Source organism: Papio anubis, chromosome 1, assembly GCF_008728515.1.
Source record: "Papio anubis isolate 15944 chromosome 1, Panubis1.0, whole genome shotgun sequence".
Classification (NCBI taxonomy): domain Eukaryota; kingdom Metazoa; phylum Chordata; class Mammalia; order Primates; family Cercopithecidae; genus Papio; species Papio anubis.
The window spans coordinates 108,176,514-108,196,126 of record NC_044976.1 but is presented as its reverse complement, the minus strand read 5'-3'; the positions used below and the strand labels follow the sequence as shown (position 1 = coordinate 108,196,126).

Here is a 19,613-nt window from a genome sequence, read left to right as displayed (position 1 = left end):
TAAAATCCAAACTCCTCAGTCAGGCCCCCAAAGCTTCAGTGGTGACCCTCAGGATAAGCTTCTCATCTCTCCCCACTGTCCTTGTCCCCAAGGTTCTGGCTACCCCATGCTACATCTGGTTCTCCAATCACCAGTGTTCTTTTATGCCTCTGAGTGTTTGCACCAGCAGCGCTATGGCTTGTGGTGCCTGTCCCCACTGTGGGGACTGCACTGGTGCCTACCTGGTCTTTGGTGCAAGCTCAAGCCCTCCTTAGCAGTGGAGCCTCCTGCAGCTCCTCTCTGGGCCACCACAGCCCCCAACCCCACAGCCACCCAGGCATAGGACTCCCCACACTCTGCATTGCACCACGGGGCCGTGGGCTCGGGGGCATGGAATCACGTCTTATTCTTACTTTATCTCTGGTACCCAGCACAGGGCCAGCCTCTGGATGTAGAGCACGGCCTCCTGGGCCCAGCTCAATACATTCCTTGAAAGAATGAATTAAATAGATGCCCTTGGTTTTGTGGATGGCAGAGGCATAAAATATCCGTAAATAACCCCAGAGAAATTGAGAAGCCTTTGTTTTATGGCTTTTTCAAGGGCTACGTTTTGTCACATCTACCCTCAGCACGCACAAACAAACACACACACACATGCTCCTGGCAGTCCTAAGACAAACCCTGCTTCAATCCAGCCAGCTCTAGAAAAATAAGAAAACGAGACAAATGTTATTTTGAAAGACTACTTCTCACTTCACACACACACACACACACACAAACACACACACACACACACACACACACACACCATGTCAACTACCATCAAGCACCTCCTCCTCTCTCACTCCCAGCGGGAGGCCCACACCTCTTCCATGTTCCAAGCCTTTTCCGACCCCTGTCCTACCAAGACAACTGTGTCCTGAGTTCTCGGCATAAGCCTACTCCTTGAACCCAGCCTGCAAAACTATGAAGTTGGACAACCCAGGCCTGAGTCAGTGATCAAACTTCAGAGCTGAAAGGGACTTCAAGACCCAAGTATTTTATGAAGGGGAAAGAAGGTCAGCCACGTCATATCTAGAGGGGCCTGATGGTCAGGCCTGGCTGGAAGGACTTAGCTCCCAGAGGAGGCGAGAGAAGGGCCTCCAGGAGAGTGAGAGCATAGGCACTGAGCCATTCCTGACTGCAGCACTGGTACACCTGCTGGAACTTCATCTCTGCAGCAACCTGAGCAGAGCGGTTCCCACTTACAGATGGGGAACCAGTCCATGAAGCCAGCTCCTATGTGTGGCCAAGTCTGCCCTTCATCCGCTTGGCTCAGAAGCCACATTCTTCACTACCATGTCCCAAATATCAGGACTGGTGTTCCCTCAGTCTGGCTGGGATGGTTTTGCCAGGGCCCAGGATAGAGGAAACGGGAATAATACACCTATTGCATCGCACTGTACATGGGAGGGCCATTCAATTGCATTGTCAAGATAGATTTGTGTATTTAGTGAGACAATTTTCCTGCAGACCAAAGCAGAACATTTGGAAGAAGGAGCAGCTCTTTCTTGCTCCCTTCTCAGAGACTCCATTTGGGCTCAGGCGGGGCAAATGGAGCCAATGAAATAAGGTTTCATGGAAGTCAGAGCAGGCACTGTCTATGTCATCTCACCAGCCCTGCTTTAAAGAAAAAGTAACATAGAAATTAAAGTGAAAAGACCTTTACATGGAGAAGTAATTTGCATGTGTAATATAGGAAGGTGCTCCTTAGGTATGTTACAGGATTACTTTAAATCATTTGACTTATGCTCCAAAGTAACTGTAATGTTGGTAGTATAACAAATTCTGATGAATAGCTTTAATTGCATGTTTAAAAGTCTCATCATGTGTTCACATGCTTAAATCCGGGTATCAGAATTTAAGCAATTCTTGAAATGTATCGTCTCCTTAAGATACTAATTACAAAAACAAAGAAAAAGAAAGAAAGAAAGAAAGAAAAAGCTCAGGCATCTCTGGGGAGTCATTTGCCACTGAGGCATATTTCCAGGGGACAGACCCAGGTCTGCCAGCCTCAGCCCTTACCCTTTCTGTGCCCACTCCCAGGCTCGGGTTGCCCCAATGGGGCAGGAGAGCTGTGCCCTGAGGCAGAGAACAGGGCAAACCAGAAAGGCTGGAGGATATTCATGGTTAGAGACAAGGGGATTTTTCAGAGCCCAAGGTCTCCTTCCCCACCCACTAGGGTCAGCGGGGGTACCAGTCCTCCGACAGGACGCGTGGCCACAGCACTGGGAACCTGGGCTCCCGGGTGTCAACTTCGAGTTCTTGTTGACTTCCTCAGACTCTGCCTCCTGCCAACCCCATTCATCACCTTCACTTGCCAATCCCTTAGGAATGTGGCAGTCTCTTAAAAGGCAGCCCTGGGTTAAAACAACAAATAAACCTGGAAGCCTCTAAGTCAGCTGCAGAGGCTCAGACAGGTCAGGAATCAGGGGCAGGCTTCCGGCCTCTCTCCCTCTCCTCCCACCCCAACACCTGCAAGCTCAGCACTACCACCCTCACCCCACACACATTCCCGAACAAAGTGAAGCTGCTTTTAGATTGGGGGTGAGTGTCCAGAAGCCCGAAAGCTACCTCCCTTCCCCAGGACACCCCCTCCCCACCACCCATCTATGGCTCTAACTCCTACTTAGGACACACAGGCCCATATTTGAAGAGTGGTGTCCAGCCCTCCACTCTCCAATGTGGGGCTCTGCAGACCCCCTCCCAACCTGCCTGGAGGCCTACACCTACCCTCAAGGGAATAGAACATGGGTCTGGCAACATTTCTTCAAGGAAGTAGGGAGGCTGAAGGATGGGCAGCGGGGGTGTGGGCCAGCTGAGCAGCTCTAAGGGTGAGCCCCATTCTGTCCGCCCCACACTGTACTCCTCCATCTCCTCCTTAACCCCCAGTGAAGTCCCACTGGGCCTGGCCTAGGGCAGGTTCAGTGCTGCCTCAGGGACCATCTGCTAAAGGGAAAAGGGACCCACACCTATAAGTGCCTATAAACAAAGGGGAAAATATGCAAACACCCGGCCCATTCACCAGAACAGAAGAATCCACAGCTGGACAGTGGGGTGCACACAGGTGCTGACCACACTGCTGGCTCAAGTGAGCTGGGCTGGCCCAAGGAAGTGCCAGCTAAAGAGCTAAATCAGAGGCTGTGGCTCCCACTCCAGGGCCCCAGGCCTCTAGGGTTCCTTGAACCACTTAAAATATTTCAGAAAACCAATGGATACTCTACATTTAGCCATGGTGAGATTTCTGGGATTAACAAAAATTCCAGTGCTTTGCTTTTGGCTGGAGTTACATCAACTCAATGCAGAAACATTGGCTATCTGAGCAGATAAATATTTGAGGTTAAGTATACATGGATCAGATGGAGAAAACAGAAAAAGAACTAGTAACTTGGCAACTGCTACTTAACAAAACCTTTTCAAACATAGAATTTGTAATGAAAGAGCTAAGAAAATGAATTTTAAACACATTTCCTTAATACACAAAGAGCTTCTACAAATCAATGAGAAAAAGATTAGCCATCTCAAAAAATCCCTCTGCACGTGGGTTTCACAAAAAAGAAAGAAAAAGAAGTTTAAATAGCCAAGATATATTTTTTTAAATGCTCACCCTCACTTTTAAAGGCATTTAAATTTTCAAAATTTAAAAATTTTTACCATTTTTCATCTGTCAAATTAGCAAAGATTTAAAAGTTTGATAGTATTAATGTTGGTGCTAATATAAGGAAATGGGCACTTTCATACACTGTTAGTGGAACTATAAATTGTTACAGTGTTTTTGAAAGTCAATCTGGGAACACATGTTCACATTTTAAATACACACATTATTAGTCAGCTGGCAATTAATCTACAAACATAGTTGTTCATCTTAGAACTGTTTGCCTTAGCAAAACCTAAGCAGCATAAATCTCCATTAAAAAAGGAACTGGTCAGTCTTATCTTTACAATGAACTTTTTGTAGTCACTAAAAAAAAAAAATGAGTAGATCTACAGATATCAACATGAAAAAGAGGTCCAAGATCTGACATTAAGTGAAAAAAGCAAGCTGCAAAATAACATGGTTACATTATGGTTATGATATGATCCCACTTGTATATATTTTTTACAAAGCACATACAGTGACTTGTAGCTATATGTGCTTCTCTATATATATAGAAATACCTTAGGGATAACTAAGAAGTTGTTAAGAGTGGTTCCTTGGGGAATAAGATGAGGCAAGGGAAAAGGGTAGAACATTTCTAATTTTTACATATCCTTCTCTGCTATTATGGTATTTACTATAATTTTTATTATTTTAAATTGCTTTTTTTCAATGATTGCTGGCAAGAAAAAGGTGAGTGTCCCAATTTAAAAGGACTGGATGATTGCTGAGAAGGTGTCAGCTTTGGTGTAAATGTTTGTGTCCTCCTACCCCCAAAATCCGTATGTTAAATTCCCAATGCCCAAGATGATGGCATTAGGTGGTGGGGCCTTGGTGAGGTGATTAGTGACCATATAAAAGAGACCTCAGAGTGCTGTCTTGCCCTTTGACCATGTGAGAACACACCGAAAAGGTACCATCTATGAACAAGAAAGCATTTCCTCACCAGACACCAAATCTGCCAGGGCCTTGCTTGTGGACTTCCTAGCCTCCAGGACTGTGAAATAAATTTCTGTGGTTTATGAGCTACCTAGTCTATAGCATTTTGTTATAGCAGCCTGAATGGACTAAAACAGAAAATTAGTACCAGGAGTGGGATGCTACTGTAAAAAATACCTAAAATGTAGAAGTGGCTTTGGAACTGCATAATGGGTAGGGGCTGAAGGAGTTTGGAAGTGCATTCTAGAAAAAACCTAACCATTGCCATGAATGGACTGTTAAGAGCAGTTCTGGCGTGAAGAGTTGTAGAGAAAGCCTCAATCTTCTTAGAGGTTACCTAAGTGGTCATGAACAGTCTATTGGTAGAAATATGGATGATAAAAGCCATTCTGATAAGGTCTCAGAAATGAGGAATGTTTTATTGAAAACTAGAGGAAAGACGGTCCTTATTAGAAAGTAGTAAAGAACTTGGCAGCATTATGTTTGCATCATTGTGCTTTTGTGGAAGGTAGAATTTGTGAGCGATGCAATGGGATATTTGAATGAATAAATTTCTAAGCAGCGTTGAAGGTGCAGCTTGGCTTCTCTTGAGTGCTTATAGTAACATTTGAGAAGAGAGAGATGATCTGAAGTTAGAATTGTTAATCAAAAGGGAAGCAGAATTTAAAATTTTGGAAAATTCTCAACCTACCCATATTGAAAAGAATGAGAAAGTGTGTTCAGAGAAAACACCAAGAATGTGGCCCCACAGTGATTTGAGAAAGGGATTGGGATGGATGGGCCATCTCAAGGGAAGCCAGGTGCTATTGATGAAGGCAATGGAAGGCTGTCCCCCAAAACATTTTGGAGATTATCAGAATTGTCCCTCCCATCACAGGCTCAGAGTGCAAGGGCCTGGGGGACAGAATGATCTCAAGGCTCCACTCCCTGCACTTTAGCACAGTACTAGTTGGACACCCCAGGTATGGCTCCAGTGGGCCTAGGTACAACACAAGCCAAGGTGGCCACCCCTCTGGAGGGCATAGGTGATAAATCTTGGCAGCTCCGTGAAGTGCCATCCCTGTCAATGTGCATGAGCTATGGGGGCGTGGCTACCTTCACCTAGATCCTGAAGATTGGAGCCTCCAGGAGCCTCAGTTATGTGACCCAGGCAGAGAGGTACGGCAAGGGTGGGGCCTCTACAGAGAGTCCCCACCAGGACAATATCTAATGGAGCCATGAGGGTGGGCCAACACCAAGATCCCAGACCACAGACCCACCAGCATGCAATTCCAGCCTGAGTGAGCCACAGGCACCCAACAATAACCTGTGAGAGATGGAACATAGGCAGTGCCCAGCAAAGCTATGGGGGCAGGGCCACCCGGAGCTCTGAGGGCCCAACCCCCACCCCAGTGTCCAGAGGGCAGAGCATCAGCCAGAGATTATTCTCCAGCCTTCAGATTTCATGTTGTTTGCCCTGTTGGGTTTGGATTTGGTTGGGACCTGGTATCCCTTCTTTCCTTCCTATTGCTCCCTTTCGGAATGGAAATGTCTATCCTCCACCTGTCTCCCTGATTGTATTTTGAGTACATATAACTTGCTTGATTTCACAGGTTCATAGCTGGAGAGAAATTTTCCTCAGGATGAATCATACCTTGAGTCTCACTTATATCTGTTTTAGATGATAGTTACATGAGACTTTGGATTTAAACTTAAAGTTGATGCTAGGATGAGTTAAAACATTTGGGACTATTGAAATGAAATCAGTATATTTTGCATGTGAGAAGGACATAAATTTTGGCAGGCCAGGGCAGAATGCTATGGTCTGAATGTTTGTGTCTCCCCAAAATTCATATGTTAAAACCTTAACCCCTGATCCTGGCTAACACAGTGAAACCCTGTCTCTACTAAAAATACAAAAAAAAAAAAAGAAAAAAAAAATTAGCCGGGTGTGGTGGCAGGTGTCTGTAGTCCCAGCTACTGAGGAGGCTGAGGCAAGAGAATGGCGGGAACCCAGGAGGTGGAGCTTGCAGTGAGATCACGCCACTGCACTCCAGCCTGGGCGACAGAGCAAGACTCCATCTCAAAAAAAAAAAAAAAATCTTAACCCCAAGGCAATGGTATTAGGCATAGGACCTTTGTGAGGTGAGTAAGTGCTCTGATAAAAGGGATTAGTGCCCTTATAAAAGAGATGCCAGAGAGCTGTGTTGCCGTTCCACCATGTGAGGACACAGTGAGAAAGTGCCTTCTATGAACTAGATAGTAGGCCCCCACCAGACTCCAGATCTACCGGTGTCTTCATTTTGGACTTCCCAGTCTCCAGAACTGTGAGAAACAAATTTCTGTTGTTTATATATTACCCAGTCTATGCTATTTTGCTATAGCAGCCTCAACAGACTAATGCAGGGACCTCTGGAAGATGTGGGAATGGCTTTACTGAGACCAGGGAAGGGAGGTAGTTCAGAGGATATTTTGCAGAGGAGGGGAGCCCTGGAGGAGCAGGCCTCTCTTCCATCTGCAAGAGGAAGTTCATGGCTGGAGGTCTGCCCTCTCAGCTACTCCATCCCACCCAGACAGAGGAGACAAATGGAGAGTGGGAAAAGAAGCCAACCTTTGTTTTTATTTATGTATCTGTTTTAGAGACAGGATCCTTTGCTGTCCCCCAGGCTGGAGTGCAGTGGCATGATCACAACTCACTGCATCCTCAAACTCCTGGGCTCAAGTGATCCTCCCACCTCATCCTGAGTAGCTGGTACTACAAGCATATGCACCACCACGTCCAGCTAATTTTTTTCTTTTTGTAGATACAGTGTCTCTCTTCATTGGCTAGTCTCAAATTCTTGACCTCAAACAATCCTCATGCCTCAGCCTCCCAAAATGCTGGAATTATAGGCGTGAGCCAATGCACTTGGCCGGAAGCCAACCTTTAAATACCAGCGCAAGGCTTGCAAGGGCAGGGTGATGCCCCCTGGGGGTCTGGCCCAGCCCCTCCTCCTTTCACCCTATTTCAGGGCCCCTCCTTCGTCAGTGACCCAGACCTAGACAAAATCTCTGACCCGCAAGAATAAAATTTGCATAAGAACTTCCTAAAAGGAAAAGTGAAAAGCTGTTTGAGAAAAGGTTTCTGACCAGAAGATCTTACAGCCTGGCCAGAGATGCTAGGGCCAAGGGTAGAGTCCCCTGGGAGAGAAAGACTCTCCCAGGTGGTCTTTGTGGCACTATCAGCCCTTCCCACCCACCCCTGCCCTGCACACTCCTTAACTTCCATCTTTCGGAGGCAGAGTGGAGTCACATGGACCGGGACTAGCATGTCAGCTTCTATGCTCTTTACCAGGGCTCTCATGCCACTTCTCTGACCCTCAGATGCTTTAACTGTAAAGAGGGGATCATAACACCTTAAGGGTTGATTTGAAAATTGGAAATATAAATATCATAGCACAATGTTTGTCATAAGACAAGTGGTCATGGAAAAGCATATAGAGCTGTATCTTTTCACCGATATTATCTAAACACAGCCCCACTCCTGTGCCTTTGCTCACGCTGGTTCCTGCATGGAGATGCCCCTTCTTCTTCCCCATCTGGTAAAATCCCACCCATGTTTCAAGGCCTAGATCCAGCAGCAGCTTCGTCAAAGCCTCCGCAGCCCACACTGTGCAGGGGTGTTCCCTCCTCCTCGGGGCGTCCACGGCACTGTGTTCATAGCACCTTCCAGCCATTGCCAGCTGAGTCACGGAGTTGTTTACTCTGTGGCCTGGGGACCCTGAGTGTAATGGTGCCTTGGCCTGATGCTCTTCTGTCTTCATGTCCCTGTTCTTAGCACAGGAGCTGCTGAATAATGCCAGTCAAGTACCAACATGCATACCTTGTCATCAGCCCGACAACCTTTCCTCGTTCTCTCTAGGGAAGGGAGTGAGCAGAGGAAAGAGACTCTCTTTAGCCACATTCCTGGATTTGGTTTGCTTCTAAAGGAGCTGGGGTGCCGGAAGGCCCAATTCACCTCACGGTGCCATGGGTTCTTCTACTGGGAAGGAGGGGCTGGGAAAGCAAAGGCAAGGGGGCACAGCTGGAAAGCAGCACTAGTGCCAGGGAAGGGTGTATGCCCACCCCAGGGCTGTCCAGGTCAGGTCACCAGACCACGCAGCTTCAGTGGCCACAGACCTCCCCCGGTCCCCCATTTATGCACAGCTGGCCTGTTTCCTCTGTGCCTGGTGCTCCTCCCCACTCTCCAAGAGACACCCAACCCAGGTCTCTCCCTGGACACAGCCCTGACGGGAAGGCCTGAGCTAAGGGAACGTGAGCGTGTCCTGTCCCCTGCTGGTCACTGTAGGGAATGGCTCCTTAACTGGAGAGGCGGGGAAGAAGCAGCCAGGGGCTGCCTGGCTGGCCCCGTGGGATCCACCCCAACCCCATATTTCATCGTTCTGGTTCAAGTTCAAACTTTTTGCCTTAGCAAATTCCCCCAGGACCCGGTTCCAATGCCTCTTTCCAAATCTATTTCCTACCACTCCATCCCAAAGCCTCAGGTCCAAGTAAACCAGCTGTTCTTTGTCCCTGTGTGTCCTGACTTCCAGCCTCTATACAGGTCATCCCTCCTGCCAGCAATGCCCTTGCCTTTCCACTCTGCTTCAAGACCCAGTCCAAGTTCCACCTCCTTGCTGACTGCATAGCCCTGGCATCCTCACCCTTGTCCCCTGACACTCATTGCCCAGAGTTCACTCCAGCCACCTGTGGTTTGGGCCCACCTTAGTCTCATCTGAAACTAAGCCAAAGAATGGTGTCACATTGGGATGTGCACAACCTCAGAGTTTCAGTACAGGCCCCAGAACACAGCTGGTGCATAATCAGTGCTGGGCAGGAAAGGTGATCGCATTCCAGCACTCATGTTTCCATGCCATCCACCAGCCTTTGGGTAGTCTTCTTGCAGAGGCTGGCAGCGTCCCTTGGGAAGGGAGAAGGATGGTCTCTGTGTGGGTTTCTGACCAGCCTCCAGGCCCCTTGCCCTCCCAGTACTGGTGTCCAGGAGTCACTGGTCTGCCATGGAGAGGCAGGAAAGAGCGGAGAGTCCCCCTAATGTGCAGCCAGGTAGGAGAGAAATTTGTGTCTAAGGGATGCTGACCCCTCCTCCAGGTTTCCAGGCCACTGTCTCCATTCCCAGCCACTTCTGCTCTCCTAACTTCTGTTTCCTTTCTACCTTCTTCATTCATTTGTTTACTTATGTACTCAGTCAGCAATCACCTATTAGGTGCCAGGCACTGGCCTGACTGCGGGTATCACATACAAAAAACGTAAAACCTGCTCAAAGTAACATCATTTAGTGGAAGAGAAAATTAAGGTATTCACCAATGTCTTACATTAAGGTTTTGGACAGAGATATAAGAAGAGGTGTGCTGTCTCAGATCACAACCCCCGAACCAGCTGAGGAGTGAGGGGAGTCCAGGAAGCCTTCCAGAGGCAGAGATGATTGAGGTGAGATAGGAGGGAAGAGGAGGTTTTGGCCAAGCAAAGAAAGCAGGGAGGCCGACGCAGCAGCAAGGTGTGGAGAGGCAAAGTGCTGCAGGTGCCTTCAAGGAGCTTTGGGTTGTCTTTGCGTCTGGGTTTGCAGCAGAAAGGTGAGACCTGGTAAGGCAGCAGAGGCAGAGCTCAAATGCCATGTGCAAAGTCAAGGTGTATGATTTTCTTTTAAAGCTTGGGAGCAACTGAAGGATTTATAAGCCAGGGAGTGACATGTACAGATCAGAATTTTAGAAAACTCTGTTGGGCAAAGCTGGAGAAAGATCAGAAGGGAGTATCCCCTGGAAAGGAGATGGCGGGAAAGGCTCGAGAGGGTGTGGGGGAATAAGGAGCAAAGGATTGTGGTGGGGGGTCTGAATTAAAGCAATAACAACAGAGAAGTAAAACAGTCAGCACATTCTGGAGATTTAAGGAACAAAAATAGAGGACTCAATGGCTGCACGTGGGGAGTGGATAGAGGGACCAAGGACTGAGATGGGGACACAGGGGAAGCGCGGTGTTGTGGAGACAGCAGCCCCAGTCTGCAGCATGATGCACTTGAAATGTCTTAGGGACAATGGCCAAAGGTGGGCAAGAGATGGTCATGTAGCTGGATTAGAGATGCAGAGACAGGGTGTTGGAGGCATCAACACAGGCATCTTCGGCTCCCAGACTGTAGCCAAAGCACTCGCTGAGGGGCAGTAGGCGAGGGAGAGAAGGCAGGTCAAGTGAAAGCTCCCATTCTTTCTAGGAGCTCCATGGCTATTCACTGAGGGTACAGAGACAAGAACAGACGAGAGGCAATGCAGTTAGTGGAAAGCCATTCACGTCAGAGGACGTGGGTTCATGCCAGCTCTTCTAAATACCTGACCATTTCTTATGTCTCCAAGCCTCAGTTTCCCCATTCATGAAATGGACTAGTTTGGGAGGCCAAGGCAGGAGGATCGTTTGAGGCCAGGAGTTCAAGACTAGCCTAAGCAACATAGCAAGATCCTGTCTCTACAAAAAAAGTTTAAAATTAGCTGGGTGTGGTGGTACACCCCTCTAGTCCTAACTACCCAGGAAGCTGAGGTGGAAGGATCACTTGAGCCCAGGAGTAGGAGGCTGCAGGGAGCCGTGATCACGTCACTGCACTCCAGCTTGGGTGACAGAGCAAGACACTGTCTCAAAAAAGAAAACAAAAATGATAACCATAAAGCATATCACATAGCTCCTAGCAGAGAGCTACTACCATGAACAACAAGCACGGAGAAGCTACAAGTTTCCAGAATCTTCCAAGTCTGCCAGTGTCCCCACTGGAAGTCCCTTTGGACCTCTCTATCCATCAGTCATATTACCAGCTGGATGAGCAAATGCAGGCTGGACCCAGACATCTGTGCAGCTCCCTTTTGCTTCCCTGAATGGCACCGGCTGGGAGACCCCAGCTCTGTGGGCTCTGTCCTTCCCAGGCATGGTGTGGGTGGGTGGACGCCATAGCCCAGCCCTCCTGATCCCCCGCCCTCCTGACCTCCTGCCTTGCCCTCAGGACCTTCCCTGGAACTGCAGCTTGCTGGGGGAAGGAAGTGCACAGCTGGAGCCTCTGCCCCTGCCCTGTGCCTGCATCCTGGCGGTGTCCTTCCCACCACTCCACCGAGTAGTCCCAGACGGATGAGGTGGGTTGGAATGGAAAGTGAGATTCAGAAGTCAGGGCGCCCATTAGAATCAAACTGCCCAGCTCCTCTCTGCAGCGTGTGGTTGGCGGGCGGGAGAAAGTGCCCCAATCTGGGACCCACACAGGCACACTTCAAAGAGGTCATCCAGTGAGGTGGCCACTCTTGGCCTCAGTTTCCTCATTTGTAAAACACCAGGTTGGGTCAGGTCATCTCTGAGGTCCCTCCCACCTAGATTGCAATTCTACATTGTCCTCTCCCGTCCTGACTGCGATTCACCATTTCCAGCAGAGGGAGCCCGCACCTCTCAGCAGACAGCCAGGAACCAGTGCCGCTGGTCTGGCCAAGGATCTGGAAGCCATAATAAACATCTATGTGCTGGGCACGTGACATGCTTAGTGCAATGCCTGGCCAGGTCACGTGTTCCATAAATAGAGGCCATGGTTGTCTCCATCTCATAGATGAAGAAACTGAGGTTCCAAGAGTTTAATTTGAACCCGGGGGCTCTGGCTCTGATGGTGCTCTGGGCGGCTCCAGGAGGGTGCGATACCATCTCTAAATATCTGAAGGGCTTACCATCAGAGACGGGCACATTGCAGGGACGCTCCAGGAAGGCAGGTCTGCGCTTGGCCTACGGAAAAATGTTCTAATGGTCAGAGCTTGCCAGTTGAGACAGGGCCTGCCTGGGCTGGCTGTGAGCACCCTGTCTGAGGAATGGCCTCAGGGCATTGGGAATTGAGGGATGGTGGGTCTCCTTTGTCCCCCTCCAGTCCAGAAGGTCACATTCTGAGAGGACGGAAGGGCCAGACACAGTGGATGCCTGCCTTGAATCACAGAGGTCACCGCCCTACCCATGGTCTCCCAGCTGCCTCGGGGCTAGAGAGGCCCAGCATTTTCTCTGAGGGCCTCTGGATCTCAGATCACTGGCAGAGGGGCGGTCCCCTACCCACTGTTCCACAGTTGCCTACTTCCACTGGGGACAGTTCTGGAATTCTGGGTAGGCCTCTCAGGGCAAGATCTTTGGTGGCCTATGTTCTTCACAGGGCGGGACCCCTTCAGCCTGATGGGAAGGTCAGCAGAGTCACAGGCCAAGCTCACCAGCTCCTCTTGGGAGCCCTTTGGGCTGTCTGCACAGGCCTCTATATGGACACATATTCCTGGCACAGAATCCACTGAGGGGCAGAGTGGGGGAGGCCAGGGCTCCTGGCTCCAGCTGCTGCCCACTTTCAGAGAGAGCACTGTAGAGCAAGAGTCTCTGGAGTGACACTGCCTGGCTGTGACACAGCACACCCCTGGGGCACCTAGGAGGCTGGGTGGGGAGAGCAGGGGCAGCTGCAGGGATGACTTCTCAGGTTCAAGCTGGTTGGGCGGCAGCCTGGCACTGGTCACTTCTGGGTGACACTTAAGGCAGGACATTGCCAACTGGAAGGCGGTAGAGCACGGGCTCCCATTAGAACCACTGGGAGATTATAAAAATTTAGATTCTGGAGCTCCTTCCTGAAACTCCTAAATCAGACTCTCCACGGATCGAGTCTAGAACTTTGCATTTTCAACCAGGCTTCCCAGGCAGTCCCATGGAGCCAGGCATTTGAGAAACTACTCTAGAGAGATGAAGATGCAGTGAGCCTGGGCAGCCTGCTATCCGGGGTGGCAGAAGAGCCGGGGGAAAGCCTGCCTGGGGAAGAGGTGCCTCAGAGGGATCAGATCTATTCTGGGCAGCATCACAGGGACGGCTGGCAGCAGAGGAAGGCTTTACAGGGAGGTCGACTTTCAGGAGCCTGTTTATGGAGCCTCTCCCCTGCTCCAGACATGTGACCAAGTTGTCTTATGTAAACCATGCAGTCATCATCAGCCCTTTTGACAAATGATGTACCCGAAGTTCAGAGAACTCAGGTTCCAAGGCCACATGGCTAGGAGCCAGAGATAGGATTCACACCCTGTGTTCCTGACGCTGAGCCGCTTCCTCTGCACGATGGAGAGCGCTCCCCATGGCCTGCGTTGCTGGGGAGGTGATGAGCTTCTGGTCTGCAGGGGGAGTCTTGCTTTGTGCTGACCTGGGAATATGTGTGGGGTGTGGTGCCAAGAAACCAAGGAGGGGCTCCCAGACTCCTCCATGCTGGCTTTGTGCACACACCTACACACACAAACGCACACACACACACTCACACACACACACACTCACGCACACACACACACGCAGACACACACCTCCCCGAAGCTCAGGAAGGCTAGGAAAACTCAGTACCAACCGGGATGAGGCCTGGCTCTGGCCTGACACCTAGCTCTGGCCTGAGACCTAGGAATTCCTCAGGGACATAGCCCAGAGCCTCTGGGACCACAAAGAGGCCACACATCAGACAGAGGGGAGCTGAGCCCTCCTACTGGCCTTCCCAGTCCTGGGGCCACTGTTCTCACCCTTTGACAACCCCTCGGGAGCAGGACAGAGTCCCAGGGCTGCAGAAGGAGTTCCTTTCTGGGACATTTTTGTCTTGTTTTCTTACTTGAAAAACTACCATTTATTTTGTGTGGGGTGACGTGGGAATGGAGATGCACTGATTACAAAAATAGCATAACATGTTCTTTGGGGAAGAGTTGGAAAATATAGAAAAGCACAAAGAAAGTAAAACCACAAAGAAGTCCCCTCATCCCAACACAGACACACGTCTAAAGATAACTAACATTCTTTCTGCTCCTGTCTCTTCTTCAAGACAGGCTGCTTGGGTGCAAACCACAGGTCTGCTATTTTCTGGCTGTGTGATCCGGGACAAGTTACTTAACCTCTCTGTGCATCTCTGTGCCTCAGTTTCTTCATATGTAAACCGGAGATGAAAATAACAGTGCCTATCTCAAAGGGCGGTTGTGAGCATTTGATATAAAGACTTAGATGGGTGTCTGTCACTGAGCAACTGCTGGATAAATATTTATATTTACAAGGTTAACATTTTCTGTTTAGATTTTCTTTACAACTTTTCTTAACAAAATTGAGTATTACCAACTTGTAAGAAGCTTGTTTCACCATATACTACATCATAAACGTTTCTATGTTTGGGTATTTACATAATTGCAATGTTTCCTGTTTAGATGTCTATGATTACAGGTTTCATTTAGATTTTTCTGTTTCATTTTATATGATTTCAATTTCCCCATTTGTTTGTGTGTTTGTTTGTTTCACAAAACTAAGATCTACATTTTGTAACTTGTCTTTTTCATCTACTGCTAATGGGGAGCTTTTCCACATCACTGAACATCCCTTCACTACATGGATCTGAATGGCCGCACTGTTGGTCTTGGGAAGTGGTTTAAACTGGGGGCAGGAGCAGAAGTGTCTGAGGGAGCGGGCAGCATTGGTCAGGCCCTCTCCCCTCCATACCCATGGCTGCTGGCCAGGCCCGGCCCAGGAAGAAGACTCAGTGCCACCAGCTCCTGGAAGGGGGCCCAGGGCATGGTCCTGCATGGTGATAGGACTGCCTCTCCCTGTCTCTCCCCACTTGCCCCACAGACTGAGCTGGGCCCAACTAAGCCCCTCCCCTGAGATCCCCAAGGGCTTGGGTTTCCCAGAGGCTGCTCTTTCCTCAGCAGCCACCTCCCAGCCTGGCCCTGGGTTCCTCTCCTCCTCTCCAGCCCAGCTCTCCTGAGAAGCCTGCTCCAAATCCCAACCCAAGGCTGGCCTCTGGTGAAGGGCTTTCCAGATGTCCTTGAGGTCCCTTCCTCCAGGGCTGTCAGGGCAGTGGGGCCAGGGTAATCCAGGCTCCTGGGACTGCCTACCTGGATGGGATGGGATGCAGAAGAGAGGGAAAGAGGAGGGGGCGTGTGTAGAAGTCACCAAGGGGATCCAGGGCTGGGGAGGTGGAGAACCAAGGCCCAGAATCAGGAACTGAGAGACATCTGGACCGACACCAGCTGCCAGGGCAATGAGGAAAAGGCAGGAGAATTCAGAGCCCTGAGCACTGGCTTCAGGTTTGGGGTTTAAACAAACGGAGGCACCCAGGAGAGCTAGGAAAATGGTGGTGGGTCTGAGACCCCAACCCCAGTCCGTCCCCAGACAGAGCAGCTTCCAGAAGCACGTGAGGCCTGGCCTTCTTTCCTGAAAACTCAAGCCACTGAGCCTCTTGTAATTGTGGGACTACAAATCACCCACCTGCCTTCAAATCACCCACTCGTGCTTCATCTGCCTTTATCGGGCAGGGCAGGCAGGTGGACGGGTGGGCAGCATGGCAGAGTCTAGCCCAGGCCTGACCAGAGGCTCCAGAGACAAGCCCGCCTTCTCCCCTGCCCTCCCACACAGACTGCCCTCCTGCCATGCACCCAGGATCTCTGTTGTCTCATCTGTCTCTGCAGTAGCGTGTTGTTCCCACTAGCCGTTATGCCAAGATGTCTTCCATCCTGAACACATCTGAACAAGTTTCTGGTATCTCATCCCTGGCCCATCCCATCCCCAGCAAAGCCTCCCATGCCCTCTGTCTACACTCGGCAACTCACTCACAGCCCACCTCCTCGCCCTCACACTCTTCAGCCGTCCCAGCTGGCTCCAGCCCCTACCACAAACACACAGATGGTAGCCATGCCTCCATCTCCCAGCAGCACCTGGCCCAGGCTCCTTCCTGAAACACTGTCTTTTCCCAGCTCTCCTTGCTGTTCACTGGCGGCCCCTTGGTCTCCCCTCATCCTTCCCAATCTCTTAATGTTGGAGCACCTAGGTTGAGTCGTGAGCCCACTTCTCTTTATCTATACACTTTTGCCCATGTGGTCTCACGAGTCTTAGGTCTCTGAATGTTATTCATGTATTTACAGCTGTCAAGTATCTACTGTTTTCTACACTGCAAACGTTCCCCGCATCATTGAATCATCTTTCTCTACATGCTTCTGAATGCCTGCAGGTGGTCATCCCGCTCTGCTGAGCTTCTGACTCACACCTGCCCTGGCCTTCCTGCTACTTCCACCCAGAGGCCCAAAACGCCTCTCAAACTAAGGCCGTGCAGAATGGAACAGAAACTCTTCATCTCCAATCGCCTCCCAATCCCTTTCGTCTTCGGTTTCTCCATCTCACCAGATGTCACCATAACCCACCCGGTTGTCCAAGCCAAAAACCTGGGTCCTAATAGGTCCTCTTTCCCCTCTCAACCCCCATTCTAATCCATAGCATGTCCTGTCCGTTCCACCTGCAACCGAAGTCTCCATCCTCACGGCCCTGCTGTGTCCAAGCCCCACCGCCCTCCCTGCAGCAGCTGCTTGTGGTCTCCCTGAGTCTGTCCCCACTCCCACCACAGCCCATTCTCCCCACTCCAGCCAGAGTTGTGACTAGAACACAAATCCAATCATGCCACTCCTCTGCTTAAAACCCCTCCGTGTCTTCCAACTGCCCTTGGAATAAAAGCCAGGCTCCTGGCCATGGTCTACAGAGCCCTGTGTGCTCTGGCCCTGTCCACCCCATCTCGGTCACCTCTCTGCCAGCTCGTTCCTTCCCAGCTGCAAGCCCTTTACATAGATGGTCTCCTCTCCCAGGCTCCTTCCCATCCCTGGCTCAGCTTGAAGCTCCCCTCCTCAGAGAAGCCTTCTTCGACATCATGCTTCCAAAACACCCACCCCCATGCCATCGTCCACTTCACTCTCTTTATTTCTCTTGTGTCACTTGTCAGGACCCTGATTATCTTCAGATGCATTTGTTTCTTCTACCTCGGCACGTTAGCTCCAGAGGGGAGGACATCATCTCTCTTGTTTATTTCTCCATCTGGCTCATAGAAGCCACTTACCCAGTGTCAGGGCTGGGGAAAGCAGGGGCAGGGATGGGGGCTGTCTCTGTGATTCCCCAGCAGCCCCAGGGCCAGGTGTCAGTCCCTGGACAGGACCACCATGACTCAGGGAATGCAAGGACTGGCCCTTAAAGGACACACAGGAGTTCAGTCAAGGGGTGAAGTGGGCAAGGAATTGCAGGCAGAGGGATTGCAGTCCTACTGGATGAAGCAGCCTGGGGAGAAGATGGGTTGTCAATCAGCCCCTGATTGCCATTGAGGCTGCGCCTCATCCACGCAGTCCACCAGCAAGAGGTTCTGGCTGGACCCTGCTCTGGGGTCTGGTTCTGCGGGTGAGGCGGCAACCACTTACCTCTGAATGCCAGAGCCCTGCCCTACCTCCTGCATGGTCATCCATGAACACGGAGCTCTTTTCCCCAGAGCCCTCCAGAGTTTCCCAGCTCTGACCAGGGCCTGCTCTGGAGCTTCCAAGGAACCCACCCTGCTTCCTGGCCCAGGCCAGGGTGGTGGGAGGGGTTCCTTGGCCCCTTAACCTAAAGCCTGTGCACCTGGGTCCATCCGACGCCCCACCCCACAGAAGCCTTTCTCTGTATATGTTGAGAACCAGCAAGCAGCAGGGTCTTCCAGAAGACAGAAGACCCAGCAGCCTTCTTGTTGCTTCTCCGTGCAAAACCATTCAATGGCTCTACTCACCACCAGGTGATGAGGGCATACATATGCTGTCATCTGCCACCACCTCCCTTCTACACACACATGTACACGCACACACACACGTGCATACACACAGTTTACGCCATACCCATCTTCTCCCCAGGCCGCTTCATCCAGTAGGACTGCAGTCCCTCTGCCTGCAATTCCCAGCCCACTTCTTGGCTGAACTCCTGTGTGTCCTTGAAGGGCCAGCCCTTGCATTCCCTCATCTGAGAAGTCCTTCCTGACACCCCCAAGCCGAGTAGGGTTCTTTCTGCCTGCATACTACAGTGCATGTGTTTACAAGGCCTTCTCTCCTCTAGACAGTGGCAGAAAACAATCTGGGTCCTCAGGGACCTGAAGGGGGCCTGTCCCTCCACACCTGTGGGTATTTCTCATCAGGTGGGATGAGAGACTGAGAAAAGAAATAAGACACAGAGACAAAGTATAGAGAAAGAACAGGGGGCCCAGGGAACCCGCACATTCAGTATGTGAGGACCTGCACCGGCGGGGGTCTCCAAGTTTCCTCAGTATTTATTGATTACTATTTTCACTATCTCGGCAAGGGGAGCGCGGCAGAAGAGTAGAATGAACAGGGTGATGGTAGGGAGAAGGTCAGCAGGAAAACATGTGAATAAAGGAATCTCTGTCACAAATAAGTTCAAGGGAAGGTACTGTGCCCAGATGTTCACGTAGGCTAGATTTATGTTTCTCTTTACCCAAACATCTCAGTGTAGCAAAGAGTAACCGAGCAGTATTGCTGCCAGCATATCTCGCCTCCAGCTACAGGGCGGTTTTCTCCTATCTCAGAATAGAAGGACTTCGGCTTTACACCGAGACATTCTGTTCCCAGGGGCATGCGGGAAACAGAGACCTTCCTCTTATCTCAACTGCAAAAAGGCCTTCCTCTTTTACGAATTCTCCTCAGTACAGACCCTTTACGGGTGTCAGGCTGAGGGATGGTTAGGTCTTTCCCTTCCCACAAGGCCATATCTCAGGCTGTCTCAGAGGGGGGAAACCTTGGACAATACCCAGGCTTTCTTGGGCAGAGGTCTCTGCGGCCTTCCGCAGAGAATTGTGTCCCTGGTTAATAGAGAATGGAGAATGGCGATGACTTTTACCAAGCATACTGTCTGCAGACATATTGTTAACAAGGCACAGCTGTAAATCCCTTAAACCTTGATTCAATACGGCACATGTTTCTGTGAGCACAGGGTTGGGGCTAAATTTACAGATTAATGGCATCTCAAAACAGAACAATTTTTCTTTGTACAGATCAAAATGGAGTTTCTTTTGTCTTCCTTTTCTACATAGACACAGTAACAGTCTGATCTCTCTTTCTTTTCCCCACAGGGACCTTAGTCTCATGGGGGTATCCCCTTCAATGTGATACATGCAGTAACAGAGGGACTCATGTACAAGGCGTCTGGAAGCCACGGGCCAGCTCCACCAGCCCTGGGC

At 50.2% G+C, this 19,613-nt stretch overlaps 1 long non-coding RNA gene across 1 annotated transcript; it reads right to left on the bottom strand.

Annotated features, from left to right (window-relative positions):
• Positions 1 to 9,869: 9,869 nt before the first annotated feature.
• LOC116269232 lies at positions 9,870 to 19,101 on the bottom strand. Its single transcript, XR_004176700.1, has 2 exons — positions 12,289 to 19,101; positions 9,870 to 10,832 (listed from the first exon to the last, which is right to left on the bottom strand). It is a non-coding gene; the product is annotated as an uncharacterized LOC116269232 (long non-coding RNA).
• Between the last annotated feature and the right edge of the window lie 512 nt (positions 19,102 to 19,613).